This window comes from Peromyscus eremicus, chromosome 3, assembly GCF_949786415.1.
Source record: "Peromyscus eremicus chromosome 3, PerEre_H2_v1, whole genome shotgun sequence".
NCBI lineage: Eukaryota > Metazoa > Chordata > Mammalia > Rodentia > Cricetidae > Peromyscus > Peromyscus eremicus.
Genome location: NC_081418.1, coordinates 128,254,177 through 128,279,295, shown reverse-complemented (window position 1 = coordinate 128,279,295; position 25,119 = coordinate 128,254,177). Strand labels below are relative to the sequence as shown.

General features: G+C 44.8%; 1 pseudogene; it reads right to left on the bottom strand.

The window, feature by feature from the left end:
* Positions 1–2,200: 2,200 nt before the first annotated feature.
* On the bottom strand, positions 2,201–2,502 carry LOC131906064 (small nuclear ribonucleoprotein E-like; annotated as a pseudogene).
* Positions 2,503–25,119: the final 22,617 nt, after the last annotated feature.

Below are 25,119 nucleotides of genomic sequence, written 5' to 3'. Positions count from 1 at the left end.
GGCACATTTGTGAAGCCAGTAGAGACATCAGTGTGGCAATTCCAACAAACAAACAAACAAACAAACAAACAAACAAACAAACAAACAAACCAGCAAACCAGCCCTAGAAATAGATCTGCTATATGACCCAGCTATTCCATTCCTGGACAGATATCAAAATAACTCCATTTCCTACTAGTTCCATGTTCAGCAAAGCTGCTCTATTCACAATAGCTAAGCATGGAGACAGCCTAGATGTCCACCAACTGACTAACGGATAGTGAAAATGTGGTATCTATGTACCATGGGATTTTATTGAGCTGTAAAGAAAGTGAAAATATGAAAATTATAGGTAAATAGATGGAGCTGGAAAATATACTGAATAGGATAACACATACACAGAAAAACAAATGTCACACGTTCTCACTCACATGTGGATCTTAGTGTCGAGTCTTTATGTTTATGTGTTTGATTTGGAGTACTTGTGGATCCCAGAAAACTAGGAAGGGCCCATTGGTGGGAAGGAGGAAGAAAAGTCTTAAGAGATAGAGGGTATAGAACACAGGTGACATGAAGGAGAAAGGGGACAGTGGGGAGGGAGAGTTTAAGTGGGAAAAGGGATAGGAGGGGGGTCGGTGTTTTGTTGAGGGCAGGATAACTAAGGATGTTTGAAAAAGCCACATGACAACTTAGTAATATGTATATAATTACATACATATAAAAGAGTTTATTGGAATTACCCTACCCAGGGGATTATTATGCTCATCACATAAGACCTAGGTTGCCAAATAAAAAGCCTATGCCAAGTGTGGTGACACTGTTCTTCACGTTGTTGATCAGAGGTGTTTCAGAGACCCCCAAACAATGCAGGATAATGCCATTACTCTTGAATGTACACCAGAACATGATGGTAAGATCCTGTTGCTGAAGACATCACACACATTAGTCACAGGACATGGAGAAATCAGGTCAGCACTGATCAGGAAGCTTCCTCCCTGTTGGCTGGTTTTCATAGTACTGGAACATGCTCTGCAGGCTGCTGAGGGGGAGTCATCTACCGTCTTTATCCAGCTTTGAACTCTGTGCTGCAAAAAGGTGTGACTATTGTGACAAGATAGGAACATAGGTATAATCGTGGTATGAATGTCATGGGGGATAACTAATGATTTCTGATTGGATTTAAGGCTGCTTTTATTGGGAGAAACCATGTCTGGTACTGAAAATCTGGGCTAGAACCCAGGGTTGGGAAGATCATCAGCCCCTGTGGTTAGTCTACTATTCTTACTATGTTAAATGGACATGGCCCTAAGCTGCACTCTAATTCTGTATCTTTCCACACATTGATTAGAGTAGCTCTCAGACCTTATCAGAGCAGGTTATTTGTGCAGTGGATGGCAGTTAGTGTAAGAATTCAGAACCGGTCAAAGTACAGAGAATAAGGGATGGTGGAGTGCTCAGCCACAAACGGGGCATCCATAGCACACTCCCTCTCCAAGCTTAGGGGCAATCATAAAGAAGGGTAATAAGGCAGTATGAGCCCAAGGTTGGGGAAGACGGGAGAGAACAGTGTCTTCTGGACATGGCAATATAAAAGCACTCATAGACACACAGTAGGTATGGTTTCACACCAGAACAGCACATGATCAAGCCAATCAAAATTTTGGCAAGGAGCAGGAAGGGAGTTGTGAGCTCCCACCCCTAACTGAGAAGCTATAGACAGCTGATGGCTTCTGGAAAGGGGAGTCACTCTCCTTCAATGGTACATTTTCCTGGTAGCTCAGGCACACTTCACTGGATGTCTCACTCAGGATTAAACAGACAGCACAAACTGAAGTTCTTGGGTTATTAAGCTAAAAACAAGAAGTAGGATACAAAGGTGGAGGATAAGAGCTGAGAGCTTACATGGGAGATGTTTAGGGTGAATATGAGCAAATACATTATGTGAAGTTTTCAAAGAATTAATAAAATATTATTTTTAAAAGGAATATTACATATGGTGGTCATACTGCATGTAACATGTTATGACTGGTCTTTTCCCTTTGGTGTAACCTTTTTTTTTTTTAATTAAAACATCCTCACAGCATTTATTGTCACCTGATAATATCATAAGGGCCACTAAAACAATATGAGTAAATCTCGGACTGTGCTCCCAGCAGCAGACACCTTTAAAAACACTACATGTCCTCTTCAACCTCTCAACTTCTCGAGGGCTTGCCAGTTTCTAGTTGGAAACACTCTGGAGCAGAGTAATATTGTCTCCTTTCAGCATGATCCGACCTAGCTGTTTCCTTGACTTTTAGAGTGAATTTCTTCTGCATCATCTAATACGAGGCTCATGTACTCATCAAAGCCAATAATACAGCCCTCTATCCACAAACTCACTTGCTCATACAGCCAGACCTGAATCCGAGACCTATTTTGCAAGTTTCTGAAGATGAGGTTGATGGGCTGCACCATCCCCTTCTGCACCTTCTGGCCCTGGCTGCGGTACGCCATGGTGGAAGTCACAAAGACCACACGAGTAGGAAGCTGGTGTAACTTTTCATAGCTGAACCCAGACTGTCCGGTGTTGCTGGAAGTTTCCTTATTGCTGAGGTTGTTCCAAGGCACAGGCTCAATGCAGCATGCCTTTACCTGTCACTCATTGAAGGGAACCTGAGCTGTTTCCAATTTTTTGGCTATTATCAGCAAAGGTGCCGTGAAAATCCGCATTAAAATATTTCATGTGTATAATTTCTCTGGACAAATGTCTACAAGGACAATTAGTGGGTTGTATGTGTTTAATGCAAACAACCAGAAATGGTTTTCCAGAGTAGCTTTTCTGTTGAGTATTTCCTTATGCAATGTAAGATCGCTCCGTTTCTCTGTATTTCCCATACTCTTTTGACCGTTTAGTTTTTCATTTTTATGTGTGTGAGTGTTTTGCCTGGGTGTATGTATGTGTGTGATATGGGTGCCTGGGACCTGCAAAGGTCCGAAGAGGGCAACAGCTCCCCTGGAACTAGAGTTACAGATGGTTTCGAGTCACCATGAGGGTGTTGGGAACTGAACCCGGGTCGTCTGCAAGAGCAACAAGTGCTCCTGCCACTGAGCCATCTCACTAGCCTCTTCATTTTTGATAGTTTTTTGTTTGTTTGTTTGTTTTGAGACAGACTTTCTCTGTGTAGCTTTGGAGCCTTTCCTGGAACTCACTCTATAGCCCAGGCTAGCCTCAGACTCACAGAGATGCGCCTGCCTCTGCCTCCCGAGTGCAGGGATTAAAGGCTTGCACCACCACCGCCCGGCGATTTTTGACAGTTTTATAGTTTACATTTTACATTTAACATTTAAGGCTTCTTTAGTAAGATGTGAGGCTCTTGCCAGCTGCCCTTTCCTTCTCCAGTATCATTTGTGGAAGGCGGTCTTTCGCCTGTTGAATTGCTTTGGAATCTTTGTCAAAGTTTGGGCATATCCTCGGGTGTGTTTATGAGCTGCTTCTTCGACTCCATTGATGTAGGTGTTTATTTCTGTGCCAACACCACAGGCTCTTAGCTACTATCAACTACATATAACTTAAAAGCAGCCAGATTTTCTTTTTGTTCCTCTTTTTCAAAATTATTTTAGCTGCACAGTTTTTTACTTTTCCAGATTGTCAGTGTTTCTTTTTATAACTATTCTTGTGATCTTTTTCACAGGGATGCTACTAGACTCACACATCAAATTTAGGAATAATTGGAAATTTTACTGCCAAGGAATCTTCCAATCCAGGAAATGGGTGCAGCTCTTATTGAATTTGGTCTTGTGTTTCTTTCATTGGCATTTTTAACTTTTTAGTGACAAACTTTGTGCATATTCTATTAATTAATTGTTTGTTTTGTGAGTATTTATAAAAGGTGGCATATTTTTCATTTTGATTTCCATGTATTTGGTGCAGAAGTACAGACTTTGTATGTTTATTTTGAATACTGTAACCATGATGAAGTCTTTTGTTGTTACTCTAGAAGTATTTTTGGCAACTGTAAGGGATGTGTTTTCTGGGTATAATTCGTACCATGTGAGAATAGGAAGGTTTCCATTCATTTCTTTCCAGTCTGTTTGCTCTTTCTTCTTTTCCCTTACTCCACTGCAGAGCATCCAGCACTGGATGGAAGAATGGAGAGTAGGAACCCCATGTCCTGTCTCCTATTCACAGGGACAGCAGGCGGTCTTCACTATCAGGGACAATGTGAGCTGGGAGGATTTCAGATCGTATTTATCAAGCTGAACACATTCTTCTGAATTCCTATTCTTTGAGAAGTTTTACATCTTACATGTGTTAGTATTTTCTAATTTCTCACACAAATTAATTTTTCTACTTTATCTCGATGTAATATATTTGTATTGATTTTCTAATATGATAAATGTGTGTGTGTGTGTGTGTGTGTGTGTGTGTGTGTGTGTGTGTGTGTGTTTACTGGCCTTCCTCTTGAATGAGTTGTCTTATTCACTTACTTTCTCGTCCATCTTGCTTTGTTCACCTCAAACAATATCCTGGATAGGCATGAAAACAATGTGGAGACTTGCCCATCATTTCCGGTCGCTTTAGATGGTTTCATTGTGTGACTGAATCTAAGCTTATTGTGTCAGTAATTTACTGACAGCATGTGTTCACTCCAGCCTTTCTCTAGTTCAAATATTAATAGTCTACTGTGAACAGACTTGTAACTACACTGACATCTTCAATTTTTGTTATCATGGGGATGGAAGACCAAAATCCATACATGTTTCTTTCTCCACGTAGCTTCTCTTTTGATACTGAGAAGAGCTTAGACTTTAGCTTTAATGTTAACACTACTTGCCTTGGCAGCTTGTTTTGGGGTAGTCTATCCCAAATTAAGTTATCCCTAGGGAACAGTTTTTAATAATTCTATTATAGTAAGAGCCCATGGTGCATATGTCCATTAAGTTCGAGGCATTGTTTTAATTACTTATTTCACAACAAGCCAATGAGGTAATGATCAGAACTCAAGTTACAGACAGTGGCTCAGAAGGTGGAGACAATGTCTGTGTGCAAGTTCTGACTTGCCTGCTGGAGAAGCTCACCATTTCCCTTTTATTGTTTGTCTTCTGTCTAAAATGGAAATAAAACTGTCTGCTTCTCAAGATGCTTCAAAGAACAAATGAAGTAATAGTTACAATGACATTTTTAAAGCATGACTTGTAGAGACTATATTCATCATTACAACCATTTTACTTTTCTTCAGAAAAGGTCGTGGATACCCATGTCAGTTCTCATCACCATGCCAGCAACAATCCTTGGAGTAACTCTCTTAGAAGGTGGTTATAACCACTTATTTCACAGTGACTCCATGAATCATTCTCTTTGTAGAGTTCTTCTTGACGTCATCCTTCTCCTCAGGAGGCTGCCGCTGTCATTTCACAGCCCCCGTGATGGGATGTCTGTTTCTCAAGTCTTCCTAGAAGTCTTTCACGGTGATCTGGTAGACATGTTCCTGACATCCTTCCCACACAGCATCCACATTTCCAGGAAGCAAAGCCATGGGGATGGAGTTCAGAGCACTCGAAGGAAAGGGAGAGGTTTGAGGAGGAGACAGGGCTGGTGCCAGATTGGTGAAGATTGGGAGTGGAGGGGGCTCCTAGGCTCCCCCCAATTCCCTGTCTTCACTTTTTTCTGTATCAACAATACACCAAGTGCCTGTTTGCTCCCCCTCTCAGCAAATCAGACAGCAGCCGGGAGACTATTGTTAGTGGAGATAAGTAGGGCTGCTTGGAGCACATTTTAATGAATTCAGCATTAACTCTACATTCAATATTGAGAACATCACGACTGTTTCCCAGATGTCATTTTCAAGTGTAGAAGAAACAACAAACATGTCCAGCAAGTTGCAGAGGGAGAAGTAGGGGAAAGGTTCGTCTCAGGCGGAACAATCTGTTGCTGCTTTCTGTTGCTGAGAGCAGCTCTCTAGCTTGCAAATGTTAAAATGAAGCCCATGCAACATCAGTTTGGCACTCGGCATCCCATCCTCGCTGTGACAGCCCTGCAGATGGTCGGTGAGTAAACACGGCTCCCCATAGCCTCGTTTTCCAAGTTCAGTCCTCCTCCTCACTCACTCCAGTTTTTGCCAAGTGACTTTATTTTGGTGGTGGTTGCTTTTGAATAAGAGTCAAAACAAGTAAATCAATGCTTCTCTTTTTTTGCAACTGCCAACTCCAAGTTTACCTCTCCAGTCTTGTATGGGCTTTACCCACTGGGCAGTGACAGATGTAGTGCGGGCTGGATGGGTCTAAGGCCCTGCAGTTCTAGCTCATGGAGGTTAGATGTCATGAGGCTGTGAGCTGTTAAACCTTCAGGCTCTCTCTTGCTCCTGCCATGTCCTCGTGACTTTCTGTTTGAATGGCAGACACACGAGGTCTCATGTGCTTTCAAAATATTTCTTTCCTGAATAAAATTTACAGTTTTCAACATGTATATTCTTATGATATTATTAAATATAAACAGTCTCCTGACAAGTCGATTAGGAACTTGCTCAATCTCCTCACTGCCTCATGCACGAAGAAGGAAAGCCTTTAATGGAACAGCCTCCGCCTCTTGTCTTGCTTATGTTTTCTTTGTTGCTTTTCTCTTTTGAAAATGATATTATCTTGGGAGTTGGAGTGATTGAAATTGCTGCTTTTTCAGAGGACCTGGGTTTGGTTCCTGGCACACGCACACGGTGGCTCACAGCCATCTATAACTCCAGTTCCAGGAGACCCAGTGCCCTCTCTGGTCTCTGAGGGCATTGCATGAACATAGTGTACACCTATACATGCAAGCGAAACACCCATACATAAAATAAGACAAATAACTAGGAATGTCATATTATCTAATACAGTGTGAACACTAGGTAAATACAGTATTGATGAGATAATGGCAAGAAAAATGTCCATCCATGAGTGTAGAGCTGATAGAACTCAAAGAGAAAAGGTCATTTTTGAACCTGGAAATAGTCCTCAGTATGTTTCAGAGTATAAATTTGAAGGTTCCTATGGTATCATTCTTATACACAGGAAGGGCATATTGCATGGAATTCACGCCATATTGAATGGAGGGATGGAAAGGGATCGGACAGGCGGAGGGTGAGCCTGGCTTTCCACGGTGCCTTTGCAAGCGGCACTTGGAATCAGGAAAAGGCTTTAGAATGTGGTGGTTCCTGGTACAGGAAGGCAGGTGTCTGGTGGGAGGGCAGTGAGTGCTGAGAGGAAGCTGGGGAGAATTGACAGGAAGCACAGATATCATAGAAACACTCTTGTGCTTCAGGTCCCTCCCACTGTGCATGTTTTGAGCATGTTTTCATCAACAGTTCCAAAACATTTGTCAGTTTGTTGCAGCCCAGACTCAAGGGCATGGCGGCCTGCAGAAGCAGGTGCTACCCCAGGGGTCCCTGAGTGTGTGGCATCAATGTAAATGTGCACTCTGGTGTTGTGAAGCTGGGATGCTGTCACTGCTTGTCCACAAGTCTCAGAAACCACTGTGAGGTAGGTAGACATTGGCTATTAGTGGTAGAGGACTGGAGAAGTTGATCAACTTTCTCAAAGACATACTAGCTGGTTAAGCTTAGGGTCAAATCTATACTGAAGTGGAGTGAGGATTTCTACCACTGTCAGCCCTCCACAGGGAGGAAATCAGAAGGAAAACACACACACAAAGTATGTAGTGCCTGAGGTAGGATGGGAAACCTTCCTGTATGGTCATAGAAAAGTCCTTCACTTTATGGAAACTTTGTTTGAAGTATCTGGAAAACCAAATGTTTCCCTGGAATTTCACCTGGAGGGAGCAGATTGTCCAATCATGAGGGGTGTAAATGGCTGCAATGGAGTCCTGAAGGACTCCTGTGATCTGACAGGAAGGGGACAGTGTGGCATCATCTCAGGGGCTCGTACATTTATGACTCCCAGACTGTCATCTCTGCCAGTCATGGGACTTTTCAGGCTAAAGTGAGCACATTTTGGTGACAGACACATGGGATGCTGAGCTGCAGGTTCTCAAGTACCCCCTAAGACCCAAGGAGATGAGAGACTCTGCATCACCTTCAGTGGCTCCTGCAGGTACAGTTGCTTCTGGTGGAGTCACTGTGGTAGAGAAAGCTAGGGTTCCTTCTCTTGGGGAGGGAACTGTACTAATGACACATGGCCCGGTGAAGTTACAGATCAGCAGATGAGTTCCCGTGATGGGATTGCTAGAGGTGACACAACCCTGCATGGACGCATGCTCTAGGAAGGTGTTGGGGACACAGTTGCATTGCTGCTCTAGAAGGAAGGGGTTATAGAAGTGTGGTAGGAAGAAGAGATTGGTGGGACAGCACCAGCGGGCATGGGCTGTCCATACAATAGACACAGACAGACAGACAGACAGACAGACACACCCCAAAGATGAGCAGTCTGAGGAAAGCATGGGGACAGGTGCTGGTTCCCAGACAGGGAAAGTTGAAAACACGTTACTTAAGAAGGGCTTATATTAAAGGTGCAAGAAAGGCAGGACCCGGGCTGAAGTGCAGGTCACATGTGGTGGTAGTTTGAATGAAAATGATCCCAGTAAGGCCATAGGGAGTTTGTGGCCTTGTTAGAGTAGGTGTGGCCTTGTTGGAGGAAGTATGTCACTGGGAGTGGGCTTTGAGGTTCCAAATGCTCAAGCCAGGCCCAGTGTCTCTCTTCCTGCTGCCTGTCGATCCAGATGTAAAACTCTCAGCTCCTTCTCCAGCACCATGTCTGCTGCATGCTTCCCACCATGATGATAATGGACCAAACCTCTGAACCTGTAAGCCAGGCCTGATTAAATGTTTTCCCTATAAGAGCTGCTGTGGTCATGGTGTCACTTCACAGCAGTAGAAACCCTAAGACACATGTGAATTGCACAGGAGGCTTATTTGGAGGGACCCTAGAGGGCTTTACCGACCTATGCCTTTTAAGGAGTCTTTTTGTGAGTCAAACTTGCACAATGAAATGAAAACAAGAGAAAAGTTTTAATAGTTCATGGGGGGGGGATTTCACACGTGGGAACTGTGTCTCTATTATCCCTGTCTCTCCTTCTTCCTTCTCCAACTCCTCCTATTTCCACTCCCTCCCAAATTCATTTATTCTTCTTTAATTACTATGGTTACATATATCAATATATAGGAATACATTTGTATATGCATACATGTATATACAACCTATTGAATCCATTTAGTTTTGCTTGTATGTGAATGTATTCAACCAAGGCTGACCATTTGACCTGTGACCTGTGAAGAAATTTGTCCCTGGATGCTACCAGTCTTCTCTCAATAGCTATTGAGATCAACAGCTGTTGATCAAGGGCTGAGACCATGAGTAATTTCCCCTGTTCGAAATTAGCATGTTAAATGGTATTGTCATTATACTGGTCTTGTTCAGGCAATCATATTGATGAGGAGTGAATTTCCCGTTGTGTCTATGGGACACAATCTATCAACAGGTGTTCTTGGCCTCTTGTTCTTACAAACCCCCCACCCTTTGTGACTTTCCCTGAGTCTCCAGTTTAGCAATTGCATCACATTGGGCACCCACAGCCACTTATTCTCTGAGTTTTTACCTGTTGTGTATTTCTGTAGCAATCTCCATCTATTGCAAAAAGAATTTTCTTTGATGAATGGTGAGAGCTACATGTATCTGTGTATAAAGACAGGGATTTAGAAAACAGTTAGAAATTACACTGGTTTTTCCAGGGAACTGAAAGTAGCAGGCTCTCCCTCAGATCTATGACCTTGTCGGTCATGGATAGAAACACAGATATGACTGGAACAGCAAGATGTCCACAATAGTACAATAGTGGCACCTTTATCTTGGGAGTAACCAACAGCTGTCTAATTGGACGTAAGGCCTACTCAACAGGAGTGAACTCATGCTGTAAACCCAGCCAACTACACATTAAACATTTTAAACACTCAGTCGGAGAGAAAATAAGAATGAAAAGTGTCTGGTTTGTAGAATAGAGCACTGAGTGAAGTCACAGAGGGAAAGGAGGGGGAGGGAGGGAGGGAAGGAAGGATCCTACATTGACAGTAAGGAATGCTTTCAGCTAGTCCCTGCTAGCAAGTCTTGTACCAGTGGAAGACTCTGGAGGTCCCTGAGTTTCCCTTATTGTTTTTATTTAATTGAGTAGAAGAGAAGAGAGCCTATGGAGACTAAGAAAAACGAGAAGAAGATATGGGAGTGGCTACTACTAATTCTTAGTGTCAGCCCACCACCTTGACATTGAGGTCAGAGGTCACTGCTGGAACCTCACACAGGACTTAATACAAAATTTAGGAGTAACAGCTAGATTAGCCCAATAAAGCCCACTGGAAAAGGCACCGTGTTTCTCTGTTGGGGCCCAGACTGAATCCTCAGCAGAGCATTGGGTACAGCCTCAGCCTGGGCTGTGAGGGCAGCATATAAAACCATGTCTCACTCACAGAGAACCGGCAAAGAAGAGAGGGGCCCAACACTGTGCCTGGCTAATGGAGAAGTGTATGGATCAGCAGCCTCCAGGCACTTGTGATGTCCTCCCCAGAGGGAAGGAAGATGAGCAAGAAGGATTCAAGGACCCTGGAAATGAGGTTTGGGGACCCGGCGTCTCAGCAAGTATCCACAGCCATAATGCATTTCCTTCAGCACTTCTCAGTGCTCACTGTAGGACCCAAAAAGATGGTCAAGGGTGTGACTGTTGCGATCACTGTGCAGGGAGAAGTGAATGCCTACTGTGTGCATGCATGTATAAGGTGGAAATCTCACCAGCTAGAGAAGAATACAAGTGCGCCTCCATTTTGATGGAGTCATGTAAAAAAAAACCACACACACTCTAAAATTAATTCAATGCACCCAGCTTACCAAATACCACAGGTAACAGAGTCCGCAGTTTAGCTCTCATGGCTGGCTCACCATCTGAGATTCCCCACTGCCCGTCCTGGCGATCAACAGGTGATTCATCACGGAAAGGAAGAACCTATTTGACACTATCTTCTGACCTCCCAGGAATTTATGGTCCTCCTGTGAGGCTTGCTTTCTGCACGTCCATCTCTCAGGAATGTCAGCCTCTTTCTCTGTGCAGCTGCTAAGTCAAGGGAAGGAAACACAAGCCACTTCTCTCAGCCGACGGCGGCAGCGCCAGAGTACATCATGTCTGTGTATTAAATACAAGGCCAGTTGGCGAGGACTGGAAATACAGCCACCCACTGGGAGCCCTGTCCGTTCTGCATTTCTCCCAGGGAAGGGTGAGATCTTAGCTGCCTGCTGCTGGGACAGTCGCTAGGGACAGGCTGTGCTTCCCTGCCCAGGGCACTCCCTGCCACCGTATCTTCCCTCTTCCTTCCTAGTCAGTGTGAATTTGTGAAAACATCAGCCCCTAAAATCAGATTCAAACTGCACGATGTGCCATTTTAGAAAGCAGTGCGTTACAGGAAAAGGTCGTTTTAAGCATAGTTCCCAGCTGAGCCCACAATTCTTTCCAGATGCCTACATGGTTTGGCAGAGGTTGGAGGCGCTCATTAGATTTTTGATGGTGGTGAAAGCTCAGCGCACCCCCACACTGGGGCAGTGATAGCCCAGGGGCATTGTATTTGCACTGGTGTGGAGCAAGCTGGACCGGGGTGTGACCTGGGTCCAGCCTTCTCTTCTCAATCCCCTCTCAGCTCCCCTTTGGAGAAAGATGGAGCTGGGTGGCGGCCTTCGGGCTGTGCTTGGGGCTTGGTTCTCAGATAGCTTGCATCCTGTTGTGTTGTGTTCAGTGGCTTCAGATTAAATCTTCCTGTGAAGTAGGCTTTCTTCAGAGTCCCCCAAAGATGAATGTACCACCCTTCTTTACACGAATCCTTACAGCCGGGTGCTCAGTACTGTCAGGGTTTAGCTGGTTGCTTCTTTGGGGAGCTAGAGGGAGTGCCCTCCTGTTGGAGTTCCCTCCCCTGCCCCACTCAATAGCACTTCCTGAGCACCTAGGTCTCAGGGTAGCTTATGTGCCTGGGCCTGGCACTTTGACTACCCTGGAACTTTGTTCCAGCCTGGGCTCCCTCAAAACAGAGCATGCAGGCTGCAGAACATATTAACAGGCTTCTGTGGGAGTTGATGTTTGCAGTGATTAAGGACATGATGTTTTGTGAGATGCTCAAAGCCAAGACTCTGGCCAGACCCCCTTAAGGAGTTGGTGATACCCAGAGCAATAAGCTTGGAGCACCACTTATACACGTGATGCTGGATATCACACCCTTGAAAGAGGCTCAGGTCAAATGAGCCTCTTCTCAGCCTACTTTCGGTTGCTGTAACAGGGTGTCCTGACACTGACTAGGCAAGTTAGAGAAAATAGAGGTTTAATTGGTTCATAACCTGGAAGCTGAGAAAACCAAGAAAATGGTGCTGGCATTTCCCAGGCTTCTGGTGAGGGCTTAGGGCTGTTTTGACTCATACAGTGAAAAACACAGTGGTGTGTGTGTGTGTGTGTGTGTGTGTGTGTGTGTGTGTGTGTGAGAGAGAGAGAGAGAGAGAGAGAATAAGAGAGAAAGAGAGAGAGAGAATGATAGACAAGAACTCCCATGGAAGAAAGAGAGCTCTCTCTCTCTCTCTCTCTCTCTCTCTCTCTCTCTCTCTCTCTCTCTCTCTCACACACACACACACACACACACACACACACACACACACTCTGAGGGAGAGAGAGAGAGAGAGAGAGAGAGAGAGAGAGAGAGAGAGAGAGAATCAGACAGAGAGACAGACACCAAAGGGTTCTCATGGAAGCCCACACATCCCCATAAGAAAAGCACCACTCAAGAGGGCTCTGTCTCCATGACTGGTGGCTCCCAATGTGGCCGCATTGTCAGTCATATTTCAGGATGAATTTCAGAGGGGAAAACCATTGCAGACCTGGTCATGGCCTCTAGGGAAACTGCATCTCATCAGAAGCTTAACTCAGGACCAATACGCCTCTAGCCCAGCAGTCTCTCTTCTTCAAGGCACATGGCCCAGACAAGGACATGCTGAGTTTGAGGGGGATGATCCGTTGGTCCTCTGTCAGTATTTACACCTGCTGGACTTCAACTGTTGCTTCAGAGGGCACCCAGTCATAGCCAGATGTTTGATGGCTATCTATTATGAAGCTCAGTCTTGAATCATTTTGAGATCCTGGAAAAAGGCCACAAAACAACAAATAAATATGTCTTCACATTCTACTTACAGGGCGGTACATTTTCTACTATGTAAAATGCTTATACCAACCAACCCTGCCGCCATAGGTATCAGTGCTGGGCTTCAGGAGAGACACCACACACTCTGATCCAGGGCAGCTACAGCATGTCTTGTCACCCACCTTGGGACCCCTCAGGCCTGTCTGGGGAACAATTCTGTCCAGAAGAGGGGAGGGAAATACCCAGGGGAGGCCCACCCTAGATGAGAAGGTAACCCAAGGACCGGGGACCAAGCAGTCATTTGAATCAAGAATATCAGAAGCCCACAAGATGAAAATATAACAGTATGTGACATTGTGGATAAAATCTAAAACTGTAATACCTTGACACAAAATTCATTTCCCATTAAGCCCTAAATGTTTGCTTATGCTGGCAGACATTTTTCCCCTTCAGACATACCTCAGAAAAGATGGCCACTTGGAGTTTGTTTTTTTGCATGATACAAGGCATGGCTACAGAGTCAGGAGTGTGAAACGTGGGGAGAGGAGGGTCCCTCAGTTCTTGCTGGTATTGTGTGTACTGCTTGCTCTGCCACCTTGTTTACAGGGTGGCTTGGGACAGGTTGTGCTCCAGCTTCACACCACAGAAGCCTGGCCTGGTATTCAGCCAGGTTAGGACCCGGGCTTGGCATTAGCCTGCCTCCCTGCTTCTTCATAGTTTGGGGGGCCCAGGCAAATCCATGACCACATGGCTGGAGGCCTGAGGGGATTGCTGAGTGTTCATGGGATTCCAACACTGTGGCTCTGACTGGGAGAAATAACTTCTCAAAGAAGTAATGGCCGGAATCAGCCTTATTTAGATCCAGGTATTGGGGTACAGTGTTCCTGGGTACTGGGTACTTCAGTCAGCTCTGTTGCTGAGTGAGGAGCGGATAGTCGTCTTTGGTGAGAGCTGCTGGAGTGGGTGGCTGCCATGCTTCAAGGTCAGTGGGTAAGAACACTACAGAGCCATACAGCTTGTGGCAGGCACAGCTGTGATGCAGTGGAGGGCCTAGACCAGAGGAAGCAAGGGCCATGTCTCCTGATCCTAAGCTGCAGAAGGTGACTATGTTCTTCTGGCAGCTAGCATCTCCTCATGTGAGGGTCTTAGGAAATTCTGGGCCGTGTTTACTCATAACAAGCCGAACTTAGTTCCTGTTATGAAGACAGTAATGAGTACTAGACACTGAGAGTTGACTTAGAAACCCAATGGGCTTCGCTAAGAGCCTCAGTAGCTGGTGGCACCTCTTAGAAGACGAAGAGAAAGCTGTTCGGGACTTTGCCAATGATACTGTCCTTCAACCAACAGACAGATCCAGGAAGCATCACAGAGGTCTAGACCTGAAGTGAGGATAAATGAATCCACAGAGACAGCAATCTCTGAGGCGCCACCTTGATTTTGTATCAAATAGGAAGGAATCCTTGCTTTTGAAGACACCCTCCCACAAATCCCATCCCAGACTTTGCCTGGCTCGTGTGCTGAAAGAAGGAAGTCATATTGGGTTAGAGTAATGCGCTCTTGGAAAGCAGTGACCTTGAAGACTTTGCAGCCACCTACCCATCATGCCTGCCTCTGCTCATCCAGCTTCAGCTCCCTCACTCTAAGGCACAGACTTAGACCTGCTCATGGATGGGTATGGGCGGTGAAGGATGGGAATGAGGGAAGTCTAACCCTTGCCATGCACCGAGCACCTGGCCCCTGTTGCTTAGCTGCGTGAATCTGGCAGCTGAATGAGTCTGTCCTCTGTGATGACCCTCACAGCATGGGAGGTGTAGGGCAAGACTGTGCCTGCAGGAAAGGGCAGAGCAGCTGAGTACAGGACTCTGTGCACACTTAAGACAGGTCTGCTCCCTGCTGGAGCTCAGTCTTGGGCCAGGACAGAAACAAGGAAGGTTTCTCACAGAGCACGTGTGTGGGTGCCTGCATGCATGCGTGTGTAGGTGGGGTCCTGAACCTCCATTCTATTGTGGAAATGCACACTGCCAGTACCATATTCTGGGCCCCTATGCCATGATTGTACCTGAGAATGCCAGGCATTTAAGGAAACAGTCTGGCTTATGGTGGTTCCTCCGAGGCCAGGGAGTTGGTGGTGCCTCTTACCTTGAGGCCCTCCTTGGCAAAACACTCTAAAGATGGTTTTTAAAAGCCAACCAAGCCACATCCCAGAATGAAAGTGCTGTTGACAGGGTGCTGGAGGCTCAGGTCTGGGAGGCTGTAAGAGGAGGATTTGGCTGTGGATCCACCTAGGACCTACGTCTCCATCCTCAGCTGCAAGATCACCTCGCCAGGTCAGCAATAAGTTCAAAGACAAGCAGCCAGCATGGCAAACTTGAATCTTGGTTCCAGATCAATCACAGCACATATTCTGAAGCAAGGGAGCAGGCATTCTATGCCATTCTAAGGTGTAGCTGGTACTGCTCAGGGGATGTCTGTGCATATTTCATGGACGTGGCAACTTCTATACCTAAAAGCCTGAGATGCCTCTCATGTTTAATTAAATTCTGGCCTTTCTCAAGGCCTCTGGGCTCAGAGACTCAAAGTAAACACTGTTGTGTTATTTCTCCTGTCTCTAGGCTGTGACTCCTCTCTTCTCCCCACAAGACTCCTCTGTAAGGATCAGCCCTTGGTCAAGGACACACTTTTAGAGCCTGGCTGGCTTTATTCTACTCACATTTATCCCTGCCCCCAGGGCCATTAGTGATGCTCTTCTTATACATTCCGTCTGAACCAAATGTCCGTGAGCCTCTTCAGTCCCTCCCTGGCATTTGCCACACTGTATTGTCCTGGTTATTTACCTGCTTGTTAGCATATTAAGTTCTAGTTTCTAGACTTTAGGCTGTACCAGAGTTTTTCAACCTGTAGGTCATGACCCTGTTTGGGTCCAACGACCATTTAACAGGGGTCACCTAAGACCATCAGAAAACACAGATATTTACATTACGATTCATAACAGTAGCCAAATTACAGTCATGAAGTAGCAATGATAATAATTTTATGGTTGAGGATCACCACATGAGGAACTGCATTAGAGAGTCACAGCATTAGGAAGGTTGAGAACCACTGGGCTATACAAAGGCCAAGGTGGTCTATTGTGTGTGTGTGTGTGTGTGTGTGTGTGTGTGTGTGTGTGTGTGTGTTCTTATCAGGGTGTATATGTAGCTATTCAGTAAGTATTTGTCTTGGGAAGAGTGAAACGCTCTCTATTTCATAGCTCCCCTACAATTCCTCTCCTTTCAAAAGACAAGTGCCATCAGGTAAGTCCTTGTTCAATGACTCATCCTTCCCTGAATCAGCCCTTACCTGCCCCTTTCCCCTCTTGGTGACAAGGTTTTCTTCCTTCCCTAAGCCACACTCCCCAAGTTTTTAACCCTTTTACTGCCTGCTCAAAAGTTTGCAAGCACCCATGGCAACTGAACTAAGCTCTGTGTGGTGTCTACCCATGGCCTGGGTGATGCTGATGCTGCGTGTCTCGGATGACACCGAGAATTTCTGCTCTAGCCTGTGGAGTTGCACCAGTACTCATAGTCCATCTCTGTCCTCTGTCTTCAAGGTCTCAGTTTCCATTGAATGCGTCACTCCTAGTAGTTAAAGTATTTTCCTCATTCCAACATTAAAATAAAGCCCAAAGCGAAATAAGATCTGCCTAAATTCAGCCACCACTTTTCCCCACCCTTCATTGTGAGAGCCGAGAGTGGCGCAGGACGACCTCCTGGCTCAGTGTGTTGGTCCTCTGAAGGTTCAGTCCCCAGCTTCTCTGTCTGTCACATGGCAGTTCTTCAACTCCTTTTAGTCTGTTTCTTCTAGTTTCTTCTATAGAAATTCCCACCCACTTACTCTCTTTCGGTCTGCATGACTCCACTACAATTTGTAGGAAAAGTAGGAACTAGCAGAGTCCTTCGACTGTCCCAAAACAGCTTCTGTGGGCCTGTCTCTGGCCCGCCCCCATCCTTGGGGACTGAAGATGGTGTCCTTGTCCTCCCACAGAGATGCTTCCAGCTCACGGGGACAGTCCTGACCAAGAGCTACATCATCCAGCTTCCAAGGCACCTGGATATCTGGTGGAAAACAAAATTTAGAAACTGTAATTGGGGTATCATTGGCACCCACCTCTGTGGGATTTTAACTGTTCTACGTTTTTTTTCAGTGGATAACACCAGGAAATAAGTAACTTCTTAAATAGGGTGTGTTTTTCCTGATGTTTTCAAATCAAATTTAGAGCAACAGGGCTTTACTTGAGCATATTGATTTCGTATTTCAAATTCTAAATGAACTTGACATAATTATTGTGTAGATCTCTCAATAGTCACACAACTGCCTCAGAACCAAAACACCATGGCCAAATATAAAGTCATTTCTCAAAGCAACTTTAAAACTATGTTGCTCCCATGTCTGAGAGAGGGAAGAAGGAAGCTCTGTGCTTCGTGTCTCTTCATGTGAGAGAACTAATCCCGTCATGGTGGTTATTTGATGAAACATGTTGAAAGAGCTTTTAAAATGTTCTTCCAGTCATTGTGAGTTCTATTCCCAGATCTGCCAGCAGCTAGGCATTTGACCCTGAACCCTGAACACTAAATTCCTCCATACTTATGCCTAAGTATCCTCACATGTAGGATGAGGTCATTGGTGACGTTTCTGGGTCCTAAATTCTCTGCTATTTTTGAGTTCTATGTCAAAAGATCCCAACCCTTCCAATCGAGAACACATACTTCAGTGAGAGGAAACAAGCCTGCCTTCCCATCTGCGTTATTGGAATATTTTTCTTCCCGAGTCAGGACAGTAAAATCGTCTGGCTGGAGCACATCAGGCGTGGGCACGGGGCTGCTGGGCATGCTTCTCCATCGCTTGGGACTTGATTGTCCTCACCAGTGGGGCTTTCGTTCCAAGCCCAGTTCACACAGCTGGCTGTCACATGTCAGCCACGGCAGGAACACATGTGCTGGCATCTGCAGAATGCGGATTCCTTCGCAGTTCACCAGATCTGACGTCCTGGCTCTAGCTCTAAAGGGAAAAGCCCAAGTTTGCCAAACTCAAGCTCTAAAGGCTGAGTCTGCAATGCTGCCGGGAACAGGAGAAGGTTGTGTGAGCCAGACCAGTGTACTTGGGCCTCTGCCCCGGGGGCGCAGCTTTGCAGGCCCGAGCACAGCGGGAAAGAACAGGGTCCATGGCCACAAGGCCTGGCTGCACCCCAAGGACCATGAGCCACTCTCTCCAGCCTTAGCACCTGGAGAGGTTCATGGACTCTATGGCCCAAGGGTTTCCAAGAAGATAGTGATAAATCACTATCATTGTGTTGATAAGCGTTTACTCTTGACTACACGTAAGGCTTCGTTTTGGAGCTAGGAATGCAGTGGTGAACAGATAGATATGGAAACTTTGGAACAGTGGCTCTCAAATTTTACAGAAACCACCTGGAGAGCTTTAAATATTCTGTACCCAGGTTACCCACGAGATCACTCACATCAGAAAGTTTGACCAAGACATCGATACTTTCAGAGTTCACTACGTGATTTCTGGTGTCTAGAGAGGACGCAAAGAGTGAGGTGACGTGAGATCATGCCACGGCTGGAAGGTGTGGAGCAGGCTGGTGGCACACAGTGGTAGCAAGCACAGCTGCCCATAGTGGGGGGGAAAGGAGGGATAAGCTGAAGGCCAGTCTGTAAGGAGGAGTCTCAGAGACCAAAGTGTGTGGCCAGAGAGCTGGTGAAGTTGGAAGCAAAGGAAGGGAATTTGCCAAAGGAAATGATGGCTGGAGGGAGCAAGGCAGAAGGGATAAGCCAGGGCAAGGGGCCCTTAACTCATGGAGAGAGAAGGGGCTGGAAGGGCAATAAAGAGTTCACTGTGAGCGTCTTAATGTACAGCAAACTGCCTGAAACTGTAAATACTGAGAAAAGGAGGAGCCGATGGAGAAGAAATTGAAGGAGTGGAATAGGCCATAGCGGAGGAGCCAGAGGCGCTGATGCTGGTCTTGCTTCTCTTGACTTTTGGTGGCCGTGTGCTCCAGGAAGAACACTGAATTCCAGCCAAACTAGGGGGAATGTTGCAGATTCTTTGTCCTTGCCAACAAATTACTTTGAAATTAAATGTTTTGTTTTTAGCATACCTATAGACTTATAAATGCTGCATATTCTTTACCCAGTTTCCCCAGTGGTGCCAGATTATAAAACCTTAGTGCAATATCAGAATTAGGATACTGACATTAACAGAAAGCATCAATATTCGGAGTTCTCAGGTTTTTCGTGTGTGTGTGTGTGTGTGTGTGTGTGTGTGTGTGTGTGTGTGTGTGTATTTCCATGCTATTTTATCACTTGTGTAAATTGACTCTTATATCTACTAGGATATAAGATATAATCTGTTTCTCAGATTGTCCTTTTATAACCTAACCTACTCCTTCCTGTCACAAGTATCAATTGTAAATTCGCTAAACTATTTTACAACCATGTGATTTTTTCGCCACGTATTAATGCTATGTGAATCAGTCATAGTGGAGCCTATAATGCCTGGAACTCAGGAGACAGAGGAGAGACTGGACTACACAGTGAGATCCTGTCTCAAAAGTCCAAAGGCTGGAGATGCAGCTGGAGATGCAGTGGTAGATAATTAAGCACTGCAATGAGAACATCATATATAAATAAGATCACACCACACAGTGTGACCTTTTGTGACTTTTTAAAATGTAACTCAACTCCCTTGAGAGTTACTCAAGTTCTATTGAACAGTTACCCACCCCGCTCCCACCTTTCCACAGCAAAGGAACTTTCAGTGGTGTGCTTTATTTGTGTGTCCACTTGACTGGGTTGCAGGGGCCCAGGTATTTAGTCACGGAAACACTATTGTGGATGGAATGAAGTTAACATTTAAATGCACAGACTCGGTGCCTTTCAGAATATGTGAGAATCTTGTCCAGCCAGCTGAGGACTTGACAAGAACAGAAATGCTCACTGTCTCCCAAGTACGAGATGCTTTCCATCTGATGGTCTCGAAGCCAAAGCCTCAGGCTATTCCTGCCCTCAGGTCTGAATCGGACCATTGTCTCTTCCTGGGCTTTGGCTTCAGATTGGCCCACACCACCAGATCCTGCCTTTGTGGACTTCAGACATGGAAGTCCTTCCCTCTCTCTGTCTTTCTGCTTATCTCTCGCCCCTTCCTCCCCTTTGTTCCTTTCTATTGGTTTTGTTCCTTTGAAGAGCCCTGACAGCTTGTTTAATGAAGAGCAACTGGGCTGTTTCCTGTGTTTAGCAATTATGAGCAAAGCAAATCCCCATTCTTAGTGTTTTCTGTGGTGAATATGCAAATAGCCTAAAAGAAGTGAGGGGTTCCTGAGCTCTGACCACCAGGCCTACCTTTCTTTGGAGGTAGCCTTTATTCTATATGGCCTAGCTGTTTTCCTCTATCAAAAGCATAATCTAAGATCCACTAATGGTTCATTTAGTCCTAGATCTATTTCCAGTTCACAGGAGGGTTGCTATTTTTGCCTTGTGTTTGCTGATATTGCCAGTATGTCTCAAGGCATCAGCTGGGAAAAGTAAGGATATTGGTAATTATTTACCCATATATTCATTTACTCTTTTTTTTATTCTATAAAAAATACTGAGTGTTTCTACATCCCTGGTGTTGTTTCCTGTGTACTGGGGCTTTAGCAAGTACTCAGTCTGGCAAAAATATTAGCCAGTTGGACCTTATGTGTTAGCAAGGACACCTGATTACAGATGAATTAAGTGTGTAGGGGTCAGTTGGTGAAAAATTGCTAGGAAAAAAATTCCAGAAGTGAGAGAAAGCATCCAGAGAGTATTTTGATCAGGGCTGCTGTTGAGGAGTGATATTCAAACACAGGCCTGAGGGGGAAAGATGGAGTCAGAAAGGTGTGTGGAAGGGTCATGGTGCTGGTGTTCAAAGGCTCACATCCTCTGTGACAGGCATGACTGAGCAAATGGGACCCAGAGATATAGCCAGAGGCCAAGTCCCTTGTCTGTTTCACACAGCAAAAGCCACTGGTTGTCCTCATGCAGTGACCATGTAGGGACACCATGGTGCTTGATGGTATCTGATCCATTCCCAGAGGTGATACTTAGGCAGCATGTTTTAAATTTCTCCCAGTGTAAAGGGGGATTTCAGGGGAAGCAGATAGTGTCTTCCCCTTGTGTCATATCCCAGCATGACTTAAAAGTGTTGAATGTTAAACTTGTAACTGTTTCATTATGGAGTGATGGGAACACAAAAGCCTCCTCCTTCTCTTTCCTAATGTTGCAGCCTCTTCAGTCTATTCTTGAAGACATGAGCAGGAGGTATGTCTCCGGTGAAGCTCACCCTGGGATGGAGTTTGATGTGCAGAGTCAGGATGCCAGCAGAAAGGAATGGTTTACCCCAGAGGCACTCCTGTGGTTTGAGATCGGTGCATATCCACAGAAGTCTATTGTTACATAGTGACAAAGACAGGGAGCCAATCTAGATATCCAGGAGCAGACTAGTAAAGGTTATGTGGTCCATAATCAACGCAGACTTTTATTTGGCTGTAAGAACAGAGGAAAACAAATAAAAGTAGAGATCATTACCTTAAGTAAGATAAGACAGACCAATAAAGATAAACATGTTTTTTCATGTTCAGAACGTGTGTGAATGTGTGTATGTGTGTGTAAGATAGGAATATAGAAAGGAACCATGAGATGGGAGAGACTGATCTGCACAGAAGATGGAGGGCATGAGAGAGGGCAAAGGAACACGTGACACAAAAGGAAAGGGACTACGTCCAAGTAGTGACTTGGACGACAAGGAGAGACAGAGGGTGGGAGGAGAAGAAAGGCAAACAAGAACGAAGAATGTCTTTTCCCTTCAGTGGACCACCAAAGAGCCTGGTGTCACCACGGACTGCCACCTCATCTAGTGTTACCAGTACTGTAAAAACAAGACATACCCAAAGCGTCACTTCTGCAGACGCATCCCTGACGCCAAGATCTGCGTGTTTGACCCTGGAGGAAAGAGAGGAAAACGGATGAATTCCCACTTGGTGGTTGCATCGTACCAGGTGAGTGTGAGCCACATCCTAATTCCTGGAATCCTTCCTCAAAGAAGTTAGTTACCTGGAGCCAAGTCTGCATCTCTGGACCTGCATTCACGGTGATTAAAATAGGACAGTGACCATGTCTGCAGTATGAGGTGTCCTCCCAAGAAAGGAATTCTGAAAAACTAATCAGAAAGCTAAGTCCTAATAACATTATGAAGAAAGGTATTTAAGTGCCTATCTGTTATGTTTTGTAAGAAAAATGTAGAGATTTATTACAGTCTCCAGACCTAACCCATGATTTTCAAGTATCTATTAGAGATACAAAAGATTATGATCAAAAAAGTGACTAGGCTCCTATAGTACATGCAATTTACAATTTACCATAAGTCTGTCTGATGTGTCCAGTGAATAAAAGGTTAATAGTAAGAAATGTGAGTAACAGAATGTAAAAAAAATAATAAGAACGGCTCAAATAATTTAATGAAAATCAATACCCATTTTTTTCATTCTAAAAAATTCCTCAGAGGACAAAAGTAGAATAATTTGGCTATGAACTCTGGTAAAGTTGCGCTTTTATAAGCAGATCATCATGTAGCTCTTAAAATAAAAACCAAGAAAGAGAACAGCATAGCCATCTATGACCACAGCAATTCCACATTGCTTTGAAGTCGACAAAAAAAAAAAAAAAAAAGAGAGAGAATTATCAATGAAAAGATAACTTTTTGAAAAGAGCATTCAAATTTTTATCTTAATACCATGGAACTAAACTGAAGATTATCATAAATCTGATAATAAGTAGTTTAACGAAGTGGCACAAATTGATTAAAATGAACCCTTTCCACATACAAGTGGGAATTAGGAGATCCATTGCTATGGAGATATCTGATAGTTGTCACATAAGAAGGGCCTCATTGCTAGTGGTTAGTCTGATGAAAAATGTGCAGGACCAAGCAATGGAAATCAAAAGTGTGTTTCTCCAGAGATCTAGATGGGAGGTTGAGAGAAATTCCCAGTTACCAAACATTTACTAACCTCGCCGCAATGGCCTCGTTTTCCAGGCCATTGCCTTCATTTCCATGCGAGTCTCATGAAAGCGTTGGTAGAAAACTGTTGGGAAGTTACACTATAAAACCTACATATCTGTAACACAGGGAGTGGCAGGAGGGAAGGAATGAGTCAGGGGGCCCACACAGGGAGGGCTGAGTTGGGACAGTGTCCAGTGTTCCGAGTGTCCTCTTAGGTGACCTCAGTGAGAACAGAGTTTGGTGTCAGCCATTGGGAAGACAGCTGAGGATCGAAGAAGTGCAGACAGTGATGGAGTGTCAGCCAGATGGTAGGGAAATAATGTAGGAAGAAGGTTAGTTCTTTAGATGGAAGAGAAGAAATTGAGACTAGAGCCAAGGATTAGGATTACTGTTATTATTATTATTATTATTATTATTATTATTATTACTATAATTATTATTATATGCCTGCTTGTTTTCTAGTGAGAGAGAGAGAAAGAAAAGGTGGATTTGGGTTGGTGTGGAAGTGGGAATGATCTGGGAAGAAACCTTAATAAGAATATATTGTATGAAAACATTTATTTTAAATAAAAATATGCATTTCTGTGCTCTTTATCTTTGAAGATTTTTTTTTTCTTAATAAGAAATCCTGGACCCGTTCCTCTGTCACTTTCACTTATCCTCTGTGTGTTGGGGTCATTCAGCAGCGTTAGAAGCACCTCTTTGTCTGCTGCCTGGTACTCAGCATCCCTTTCAACAGACAGACTGGTGGTTTGCAGCAGCTGATTTTCCGATGCTGTAAAGAATATCCTCGAACCTGTCTCTGAATGCAGGTGGACAATTGCTTTTCTAGAAAGCAGACTACATTTTCTCAGGCAAGGAGAAGGTAAGATTCACCATAGGCCAAGTGTAGATATGTGAGAAGTGTTGGCTGGAACTGAGTTGGAACTGAATTTTGTGAAACAGTTGAGGGACAGCCAATGCCAGCAGAAGAGCCATGGAGACCATGTCCTTTCTGTCCCACAGCATAGCAGTGTCTGGATCAGGGAGTGTGGTGGTTTTAACCCCCAGCCAGAACTAGCCCTTAGTCCTGAATCCAGCTTCTCCAAGTCAAAGAATTCATTCAATATCAACAGGTACATTTCTGTGCTCAGGCACACAGTGCATTAAGGCACAGGTACACACAGCAGGGCCACTGTAATCAGCAACTCCAGATTACCTGGAGAACTGTCCCAAGTGCCAGTCTCAGGTCTCACCTCCATGTAGAAACTAGAATCTGAGAATGAGACGTATCACTATCACACCCCATAGCAAGTTCTCTGCTGGTTGAAATGCTTGTTAGAGTCTGAGGACCACTGCTCTTTCCCCTGCTAGACACAATGAATACCTAGTCCCTCCTCAGAATAGAACCCCATCACTCTTATTCTTGTTCCATCAGGGAGGAGGAGCCCAAGGAGGAAGCATTGCTGGTGACAAAGGGGAGCATCCAACAGAATATCTTGTAAGGCTGCTTTTCGGTCAGAAGGTGGATACTATAGGTGCTCCAGTCAGAGGGCTGCTTCCCCAAGAAGAGGTTCCTGCAGAGTAACTGGGCATTGGAAAATGATTTCAGACAGTGGTGTCTGCTAATCTCTGTTGTGAGTATTTCTCTGATGCTGCCACCCAGGAGAGGCCACTTTGCTGTAGTCAGAAGTTTTTCTGTGTCCCGCCTGACCTGTGGTCTGGACAAATCTCTCACCCATAGTCTTGCAGCCTTTTATAAAATAATCACACAGAGGCTTGATATTATTTATAACTGCTTGGCCATTAGCTCAGGCTTATTACTGACTAGCTCTTACACTTAAATTAACCCATAATTCTCATTTATGTTTAGCCATGTGGCTTGGTACCTTTTCTCAGTTCTACTTTGACATCTTGCTTCCTCTGTGTCTGGCAGGTGACTCCTGACCCAGCCCTTCCTCTTCCCAGAATTCTCCTT